An 11,535-nucleotide genomic window follows, 5' to 3' on the forward strand; every position below is an offset into this window, starting at 1 on the left:
GCAATTAAAACCATGTTTGATTTTTTTTTTAATAACTCCAGGCGCAATTCAAATCACAATGGGATTGCCTTTCCCAATAACTAAGTCATTGTACAGCTTGTGGAGTAACACCATTCTCTCTGGGAACAGGCTTGGAAAATGCATATACATACACAAGATCTCCAAGACGGCATTCACGTGTATACACAACAGTCTTTCAATATTTAGTATCCTTCTTTAAAACTGTCTAATCACTAGGGACAAAATGGTAGCCATATATTTATCTGCTGGGGTTTGAGATCCTGAAGAAATCATTAGAGGGGAAAAAAAAAAGGGGGGGGGGGGGGGGGGGAGGAAGATAAATTCAGGGATCTTTCTTGCTGCACTCTAGTTCATTTACATGAGTGTACACATATTTCTATTTCTCTGAACAATGGAGATACAAACAGTATGTGCTATCCTTGCTCATAATTTACAAACTTGCCTTGCAGTCAGTTCAGTGTCACTTCCCCCTCACGGTCACAGTGACAACCCTTTCACTTGCTTTCTGCTGGTTTTCTCTTCTCTGCCTTCCCACCTACCATTCTCTCTGCTGCACACACGGCTTCCCCAAACCAGACTTACAGCTTCTGCGTTTGCTTGTGTTCAAGGAAAATCTCTGATCAGCCAGCTCAGTTTCTTATCAGGCTTTCCTAGGAAGTCCATTGCGTTTGGTAGATGATATTGGGGGTTCATAATGGGTGTCTTTCCACTTTCTGTTTGAAAGAGTGCTTAGCACACCATCCATTAGAACAAAACCGGAGAAGATTCACAAGTCTTTTCATGAGCTTTCTACCAGCCCTTCAGATAAATGCAGCAAGCTCCTTTAGCATTATTCAGTAAGCACTGGTGGCAGCAAACCCTTGCAGAGGTTGGATTTTAAACTGCTGCCTCACGTGAGTTAGAATCCTGAGATTTTCTTCTATAGATAGATGTTCAGCACCTTTAAAAATTGACTCCAACTCCAGAAGAAAACAATGGTAACTGCAGACATCTGAGACATTATAAGCTCTGTAGTCATCTGGGTGCTCTTGAAAACAGTAACCTACCATCTCAGGGCTTGTGGTAAGTGACTCATCCACATAAAGATACTCTCAGTGTTTCCTTTTGTTAGTACTCGTGAGATATTAAAACCTTTTTGTCAAACTAAGATCATGGCTTTTACTCCCAGTGGTTCCAGGCATGCCTATACAGTTTACTAAGCCTGCTGCAAAGTACAGACTGGTACCTCCCAGTTATGTTGTTACCCATCTTTTAACACCCACCTTGTTAAACTTGTTAAACCCACACCCAGAGCACATAGCCAAGAATTCTGCAGAAGAAAAACACATCCAGTAATGAAGGTAAATCCACTGCATCAAAAATTTACAATTAAAGCAAGGTTCTAAAGCCCTTTATGTGGACACTCCTTTGGAGTAGTCCAGTTTGTCACAAAAACAATGAAGTAACCTTCCACATGCTTTGAAAATCTCTCACAAGGACTTCCCTTAATACAAACATGCTCAGTTCACAACGCTGCTTTCTTCGAAGTGCAGTTTTACAATCCACATGCAAATTTGTGAAGGCCAGTTCTCCCTCCATTACACCCATATAGACGACATACGTTTTGACAAGAAGAGGAGCAATCTGTGGTTCACAAGTTCTACAAGTTCTAGTTGTGATGGATAGAGAAGTTTCTGCTCCCCACCTGGCTAGGCTGTCTACCCAAGTTATAGTACCTACGTGAAGGTGGGAATACCAGGCAGCCTTCCTGTTCAGAAGACTTCAATGCTCACAGCCTGGTATACAAACAGGAAGATCTCTTTATGTTACTGTGCTGGTCTGTGATCTAACTCAAAATTCCCATCAAGTTCTGCATGATGAAGTCACCAACCAACTAATTTCTTCACTCACCACACCTTAAGCCAACAGCACTTGTGATGGAGAGCCCTGGAAAGGAATTCTGTCTTTTAAGACCTCCCTGGAAGGGAATGCTCAGCATAGGTGGTGTCAACAAGGTTGTCACGCAGAGATCCCCTCAGCGATCAGAGTGTATAGGTGTGCAGATGCCCCACCCCATTTGAGAGCAAATATTTCAATAGTATCTCCCGGGGAGCTACTGTATTTTTGACTCGTTGGAAGACAAAATGAAGGGCCAGTGTTTACATTTTTGATGTGGTATAAATAAAGGAAACATTCATTATTTTTCAAAATACTGTTGCACTCTGTTAAAATAAGTTTTAAGAAAGGAAATCCCATTGTTAGATCAGATAGTTCCTCACTATGTTTGTGTATTGCATGTGACAATTACAAAGTCATCAGACCATAACAGTACCTGTATTAGGTCCAAAGGTCTGGGCAGACATATGCATTGTCTCTAACACCAGCCATCTAAATCTTTCATAACCAAAAATATTAGAAAGTCACTTTTTAACAGAAAACTGATTTTTCAGTTTCTTGTGGAGTAAGTACACTAAGAAAGTACAAAGTACAACTTCCTCCCCTATACCACCATCAAGTAGCGGAAGATGTCAGGGCTGAGAAGGAAAAAACTGCAGCCGTGTCCCCCATGGCACTCAGCGTGATGCGACCGTCCATACATTCTGTGCCTTAATTATGCATTTGGGAATCTTGCCTTAGAGGAGGTTTCCATTTTTGCTTTTTTGTCGGATATGATCAGTGCTTAATGCATATGCAGACACATGTGAGACCACTTCCAGACCTGTGTAGAACACAGTCATAAATCTCTGAGAGAGGGCTGTTTGCTTTGGTACTTAATGTCTGCTGTAAGCTTTACTTTAGTTACCGAACTTCAGCTTTAGCGATCTGGGCTATCATCTTACCAAACATGAGATACTGCAGCAGAGAACCTGAAGCTGAATTGTAAGCTTTCCTACAAGAGACATAGAGCAGCAACATGTAAATAGATGGAACGGGGTTACAGGAGTGTAGATAGAAGCAACTTGGGACCCAGGCTATTTATATTTCAGCAGCAATGAACCGAGGTAATTCATTGTGGGTAGGATACCTGACTCTTTGCATGGCCATCGATTTTTTGGTGACCTATGAAAGTCACTGAGCTTCCTTTAATCTTTCACTGAATACCTGGCACGTTCATAGTCTTGGCAAATGACAACTAAATTAAACATATATGAACCTTCCCTTAAGTATACCTCCATAAAGCTGGAGATACCAGCGTGACCTTGCATAGTGCAGTGAGAATAAACACAGGAAATGCAAAAGAATTACGGTAATTGTTATTGTGCAAGTAGACCGATAATATCACATTTGTCTTCCTACTAACACTTCCCCAAAACAATACACCAACATTTATATCCTCTTTCCTGAGTTTTACATAAATCCTTGTAAGCTGAGTACCATTACCTGCATTTTTGCGGACAGTGAGGGAAAGACAGAGCTGGAACAAAACCATCAAGAACTGGATGCAGTAAGGTACGGAATGCTCCAGCCCTGTTCAAGGAAAGCACAAGCACTGGTTACGCTGAAGCCAGTGAGACCTCCCTTTGATTTCAATAACAGGCTTAAGTGTTTTGCTGGAAGGGAGCGAGACCCCTCAGCACCTCGTAGGGCTCTGCACTCCCTGTGTCGCCCAGAGTCATGCAGTGAAGCAGCAGCAGAGCAGTCATACCATGGGAATATCTCCTCTGGATTCCTGAGCAGGACAACCAAGAAGTTAAAGATAAGAGTGAGAGTCTGTCCCGGGTTTTACACAAAGCCCTGTGCACATCAAGAGAAGAATTTGGAGAGCTTAGTTACTGCTGCCTAAATATATATTCGGAGCAAAACTCTTTTCTGCATGCACCTGGTTTGCATGAATGCCACGCTTGTGCGTGCAGGGAGGCATGTGCATGACTGAAAAGAGGAGCCTGAATAAAATGACCCCTAATTACATATGGCACAGCAGGGGAAAAAGGTCAGCTTTATACATACAGGTGTATATAACTTTCTTAAATCCAAAATCTGATACAGGACACTGAGGTCTGAATATGATATCTCTGGTTAACTGGAGCGAGGCCTTTCAACTTGAGAATGATTCTTGTCCCTTTAAGCAACACTGAAGAAACACATTGCCCCTGTTAAAGTATAGGGGAAAAAAAAAAAAAATCAGCCATCTATCCTTTAACATTTCTGTGTTGTCCTGCTAAATCCTCCCACTTTTGGCTGAACCACACCCTTTGGGGAGGCAGAGGACTGTCATGACGCATGTGGAAAACACGCAGAGCTGAGAGCAGCATCTGGGGAGGAGACCTGACCCCAGGTCTGGCCAGCCCTGGGAGCCACTGACAGACCCATTCAGGCATCATTTCCTCCAGGGCACCCCAGAGCCACAGAGCAGAATCGGGTCCTTGAACAGGGGCTGAATATAACATGCAGGCACTCAGCAGCTTTTCATACATCTTTATCTCTTCTTCTGTGAACTGCACTGTGTAGATTTATGGGAATTCTTTCCATGTTCACAACTTATAAGTATTAATAACCCGTCCAAGTTGGAAAATAATACACCATTCCTAACTCTATTAACTGCAGAGAATCTGGCTTCAGTTAAAATAAGATCCCCTTTAGCAATGCCCAATATACAATAAATATTATATATAAAAAAAGCCAGGCCGCATCTTATCTGAGGTATGGTAACAGTAATGGTTTTGCCTGAGGCACTGAAAACTTCAGGCTTAAGAAGTCAAAATGACAGGGTGCAGATGATCACTGGAAAGTTATCATTTTTAACCCAAATAGTTACCTTAAAGTCTTTTTTTTATCTAATAATGATTACAGACAGGCAAATTCAGCATGCCCACAAATCTACACTGAGATATTAAAGCCATAGATAACTTATTCAAAAACTTATTTTTTAATCCTTCTGTTTCTGTCACTGATCTGCAAGAAAAAATGGCATTAGCATTTCTGCTACCGCTGTACAAAAGCAGCTCTGAGTTTCCCAAACAAGCAGTTTCATCCAGTTACCAGTGGTTTTAAAACTATTTGCCTTCTATTTTAAGAGTAAACCCCTTGGTCCTTACTCTGAAAAAACTCCTGTTGCTGTCAGTGAAAGGTCTTTGGTTCAATTAAGACTTCAGGAATCGATAGATTAAGGTGTTCTAAGATATTTAAATGCCAGATTTACATGTTTTCAGTAGATGTTTGGTATTTGACTATCTAGGTCTGGGCCTTACTTGTACATAAAAACTAAATCAGTGTGTTATAGTATGTTGGTATCTTTCAGGATTCAATATGCCAAGCGGTGTCCTCAGGGCTACTCAGTGAGTCTTCGCGTTGGAAATGCTTCAGACCAGCACAGCTTCACTGGAGCTGGAGCTGTATGACCCCTGCTTTAGCCTAGCAGAAACTTGCTGTATACTTGGCCTCAGCTACTAAGGTCACATGGAAAGTCAACTGCCAAATCTGTGCAATTGCAACCTGTTGGAGAATGGAAATGCCTTGAATTATTTACTGAGAACAGCCTGCCTCTGGCCTCAGAAGTTCAATTAACCTGATATCCTGTTAATTAAAAGTTAAAACCAGCCATTGTCTCAGGTACTGCACAGGTGCTCTTCACCCATTCCTGTGCCTCTGCCACCACATTTTATCCTTTTCTCTTCCTTTTGCTCAGGGAAACCCTGTCCCCATCCCGAGGATGGTGTTGGGGTGGTGGCCTGTCGGGGAGCTGTTTCACAGACTGCATACAAAATCCTGCTCTCTAGAGAAGCATTCCCCTGCGTAGGTGTGCAAAGGGGCAGGGCTGAGCAGGAACATCCATACCATGACCCAGCACAGGGTGCCTGCCCCTCTCCTGGCCCCTCCACTGTCCTCAGTTACCTGTGGGTAGAGCTGGATGAGGCCAGTGCCCCTGGTAACCCAGCACAGGGACACATCTCAGACCACTTGGGGCTTTTTGTTGAGTATTTTTTAAGCAACCATCCTGGGCATGAGACCCTCTTAGTGCCTCAGCCCCATAATCTGTGAAACAGAGATGATGAAATATAGGTATTTTACTCTGTATTACAAGATCCACAGGTGAAGAAATATAGTTGGAATCACTGCAGTGGCATACCATTGGAAAAGTCTGTGAATTTACTAATTATCACTTCATATTAGCTACGATTACTTTTTGCTCCATTTCTGACATCCTCAGAAAATCATGGTGTTCATTCATTCAAATTCCCACTTTCTTGTATTATTTTGTGGCTTAGTGTTAGTCTATGGGCTAGATGCTAATTTAAAGAGTTCAGATCCAAAGCCACCCAGAATTTGCTTATATTCAAGGGTGTAGATGAAACTTTAAGAGAAAGAAACAAGTTAGTGATGCAGTTCACAGCAGCTTGTGGACCTTTCTGCACCTACAAATGTTAAATCCAGAACATGTTTGGTTACATCTTTGTTAATCACACTTCAATTACTAGCTGGCTCGTTATTGTTGTTTGTTTGGGGTTTTTTTAGTGGTTTTTGTCTGAGCAGAGAAAGTCAGAAAATTACCTCTTTGGCAACCAAACTCTTTTATTAACTTATTTATTTATTTAACATCTTTGTCCAAGTTGCCAGTCTAGCAAGCTTAGAATGACTGAAAATTAAAGTCAATGGAGAAACTGAAAGGTTTCACATGCATACCAGAAAGCAAACTCATGTTCAGAATGAGATTTGGACAGTTATCTCACTCTGAACATGACCTCATGAATCTGGCAGCTCTGTTGGCTTCCCTTCAGCAGAGTTTGAACTCATTGGTGGATCAGTGGCTTAATCTCTGACTTGCTTTTCATTGTAACAGTGAGGGGAAAACCTCAATAATTTTACAGGATCTTGCAAGCAAGTGTCAAGTCACTAATTCATCAGACTTATAAGGAGTCTGCAACCACTGCTGGTTTTATCCAGTTAATCTCTATTCTTTACCTAGTTAGCTTCTGATTTTTTTTCTTTTTCTTTATTGTGAGTGGAGTGAGGAATTGATTAGGATCCTTGTGAATTCTGAGAGAATGGTGTAAGATTACCCCAGAAACACAGCCTTAGCCAGAGTTCACAAGAGCTGAAATCCCCAGGGGCCGCACTTTCATTTGAATGATGTCCATCTGAAACATCAGTCATGTCACTGACTTTAACAGGAAGATACAGATTTGCACAGATTTGCGCAGGGAAGCAGGGCCTTGGAGTTACTGTGCATATTGCTCCTCCAGCGATGCTGGGCTTTTCTGCTCATTCAAACCTTTCAGATTTAACCAGAAGAAAGCATGGGACACCCTGGCATGGGTTCAGATGTCCCGTATGAAATCTGGCAAAGAGAAATTCCTCATGATGCTATCTTTCCACCTTTGTACCAACACGAGGAGCAGCATGGAAAACTCATCATTTTTCCATATCGCAAATGCAAACTTTCTGGTGAATGCCCTAAAATTTTGGTTGGCGTTGCCTCTCACAGGCATGCCAGCTGGGAAAGCCAGGAGATCTTCTCCCAGCATTTGTGTGATGTTAGGGTGGTGGGACCCCAGTTTCCCTCCTGTGTGCCCCACAGCCAGCTCTGCTACACCACGTTGGCCCCTCGCACCCTTGCAGGGCTGCAGGGCATCATGCATATACTTCCCCACACCCATCGCCACCAAGGGTCATCATTTTAACCAAGGGAGAGGGAGATCTGACAGGAAGATGCTTCCACCACAAATTGGATGTTCAATAGTGTCTTGGGAAACAGCCCAACACCAAGCTGCCGGCGGTGCTGGGCAGACGGGTGTGAATACAGCCTGTTCTGCTCTTAAAGTATTTTGGGAAAGAAACAAAGGGCTAAATAATGAGAGCCTGTCAGGGTGGGGAAAGCTTTTATTTTTATTTCCCATTATAGTTTTCATCTATGAAAGAGGTTTGGCCAAACTCACTGCTTTCTGAACAGCAGCAGTCATACTTAGGGGAAAGATATTGTGAAAACTCTGGAAAAATTGAAAAATACATTCTTTCATAACAAAGTATGAACTAAAAGGCTTGCCTGGGTTTCAATATAATTGACAGAAATTTGTGAAAGACATGAAAAGCAAAAAAAGAGGGAGCTTGCTTTGATCAAATGCATGGAAGAAAAGAGATCTTCAGAAGTCTGGATTTCTAAGTTATCCTAGACAGTTACAGCAGGTTTTGAAAATCATTAAAGCCTCCTTTCACAAAAAGGGTTTGAACTGGCATTTCCTCCAAACAGCCAAAGCTTCCTTTCTCAACCAAATGAAATTTTAGAGAGTGTCTTTAATTATGACAGTTATTGTTGTTATGGAGGCTGGACGTGTTTCCTGTAAAAACTGCAGGAAAATTTTTTATAGATTTCAGTTTGGGCTCAATGGCTGTACCTGCAGAGTATTTTAGGAGGAGGTCAGAGCTGGGGCTAAGTTCAGTGCCTGCTTGGAACCAAGGCTGCTGTGAGGCTGGTAGCAGAGAGAGATGTTCCGGGACAGCCTGTGCCTTGAGCTCGTGCTGGAACAGTGGTATCCCACCTCCAACCCCAGGCTGACCACAAAGCCCAGGGCCCTTTCTGCAAGGGCTCAAACGTCACTTGCTCCCAGGAACATACATTTTGTAGACAATGTGAGTTAAAGATGATTCTCATCATCCTTGTCTAGTCCTGTTTTTCCCTCAGAAGCACAGAAGTTTGCTGCCTGCAGTAGCTTTCACATTAATTTTAGGACTCAAACTAATAATGCCTAACCCACATACTAGACCCATTGAAGTGAACAGGAATTCTTAATTTATGCAGAGATTAAATCTCTTGAGACACTGGAGAAAAAAAAGAGTCATGCTCTTAATAAGTGCTAGAAACATCCAGCTTCCTTAAGCACAGCCATTTTCAGTAATTAATTTGCTGTAGATGTAGTTAGCTGATTTAAAGAGTCAGATTTATTCTGATTAAAGCATTTACCTCAATGTCAGCAGAAGGAAAATTTACTGCCTCAGGAAAACATAAATGTCAAATGTGTGCTTGGATATAGAGAGATATAAAGAAGATGATGTTTTCACAGGCCATGTGCTTAAAGGTCAGTTGGGTTAAAGAGTACTTTTTTTTGTTTGTTTTAAAGCTGCCATACCTGAAGGAATTGTGCAGCTGAGGGGAAAATGGCAAGAGGGAATGTGTTTTCATGTCTATGGGAAGAGCACAAACTGCTTAAAAGGAGCACATGCATATAAACAATAGCTGAATTTGGCCCAAGACCCATAAAGAAGACTTTTATATAACCCAGTGCCAGAACTACTGCTTTTCTTTTCTGATGCACATGGACAGTTTTGGTTTTTTAGAGAACAGTAACCATGGGTACTCTTCATAGATTTGCAATGTCCAAGATCCATTATACTTGTGTGAAAAGTTGCTACATCCAAACTGATTCTTATCCTGGGAGAATTACAGCTTCTAGAAGACTAAGACAGGAACATTTCACCTGCACAAATGCAGTGGGAACATTAGGGAGGAATTATTGAAACAAATTAAAACCTACTTCTTCCATCCACACCTTCCTATTGGAGCTACAGGGCCAGTGCTGGTGCCTAGCTGTAGGTATTGACTGCTGTTCTGGATCTCTGAGGGTACCTGAGACATTAGCCAGCAGAGATGACAGAGGATCCCTACAAGACACTTGTGCCCTTGTGGAGTGGCAGCTGGAAGCCACCTACATTTAGGGACCTGAATGTCCCCCTAAGTAACTATAAGGATGGGAGTTTTTAAAGCAGAAATTAGTACAGAAGCTCATGAATCTCAGGCTACCCTATACAGAAAAGGGGATGATGGCTTCTGGAGTATGTGTGTTTGGGGGACCAGATCCCATGTTCCCACCAGCAGTGCTGGCAAGGACTGAAATCCCACTTTGTATTCCCAGTAACTTCAGGTCTCATCCTAAAACAGTCTAGGCTTTTGCTGGCTGTGGTCAGTTTTGAGGCTGCTCACTCAGCACCTCAGAAAAGGTGTTGCAGGATGAGTGCCATTAGCCTGTATTTACATTGCCTGGTAATGCCATCAAATCTTCTACTTCTAGTCATTAGCAATCCATCCCTCCTGCCTTTCCTTTCCCTGAGGAAGTGTTCTACAAAACCTGTCTCATGGATTTCTGTTTTTTCATTATTGTTGTATTATCCCCGGTTTATCTTGCTCTTTCATTCAACAGTAAACCACAGATACAGTTTCAGCCTAACAGCCTGTTTGCAAGAAACTAGCCATTCAGGAACAAGAACACATATTCTGCATGTTCGTTAGAAATTCATTTAACATGATTCATTGCTTTATTATTTGCTTGAAGCATGTTTCACTTACATTAAGAATATTTTACCTTTCATTTATAAATTCAGACACAAAAGCAGTTGCCATTCTCCAAATGCTCATATACGTAAAATAGTACAATGTTATCGCTTTCCAAAGGTCAGTTTCTCTTCTTTCTCTTAATTAGGATTCAAGATTTCCAACAATAAGTTGTTGCAGCAGATGTATAGCTCTTTTATGTTTACTAATTCACATCTCTGCTTTTTCACTTTGCAAAGAGGAAAAAGGAAATGGTTTTAAGTGGGATAAGTACACTTTTTTCTAAACAAAATAAGAAGAGGAAGTTCCAAATATGGGGGAAACAGAAGTAAATGGTGATCTGATTCAGTAAGAATTTGTACACAGAGTCCATTACTTTATGAAAAGTTTATCAGCTGGTCCCCATAAAAGCCACACTGGAGTGAAGTGGCATCAGCATCTGATGTGCTGTGTCTTATGTGCCTGGATATGCAAGGCAGAGTTCCTTACTAATAGAGCTCCAGTTGTGAAATGGGTCTTCTCGCACCTAAAATGACAATATAATATCAATACCTTGACCTTTAAGTATTTTTTTTTTACGTTCTTGCAGGAGCAGATCTCATTTTGTGACTGATTAAAATAAAGGGTAGGATTTTCTTATGAAAATATACCCTAATTTGTTAGATAATACTGGAAAGGAAATAATTTTTGTTTGAAGTGAAAAAGGTGTGTTAAATCAATCAACCTGTCTGAGAGGACAAAGTTAAACATGGTGAGCAGTGATATTTTCTGTAACATGATTTTGATGCATCTAAATATAAAAATCTCACGTAGCAGGAACCATGTCCTTTGGGTCGCATAAGAACCTTCTCAAGGGGGCATGAAGAAAGTTTATAAATGTGTTCTTGCAAAAAATGTCTTTTTTTTAAAAATTAAATTTTAAAATGGGGAAAAGAGCCAGTGATCCATGCACAAGGTGATGTCTTACCATTAAGAATTTTTCTTGATGCAATTACTACTTTTTTGATTTCATGTGTGTATGCTCCTGATATTTCGTCTAACCTGGCTGTGCTACAAGGAAAGGGAACTTTTTTGGTTTGGTTACTTACCTGGACCTCAGGGTCTGGGCTGGATCCCCGCCCCTGTTGGAAACTGTCAATGTGTCCATGAGCAGATGACTCTATCCCTCACACATCAGCCATTTGCAGGATACTTGTATTTTCCTGCTGCATCCCTGCACTTCCCAGCTGGAGCACACCCCCTGGGGTAACACCGCTGCCACATGCAGGGACAAC

This window comes from Athene noctua, chromosome 6 (genome assembly GCF_965140245.1).
Source record: "Athene noctua chromosome 6, bAthNoc1.hap1.1, whole genome shotgun sequence".
NCBI classification, from domain to species: domain Eukaryota; kingdom Metazoa; phylum Chordata; class Aves; order Strigiformes; family Strigidae; genus Athene; species Athene noctua.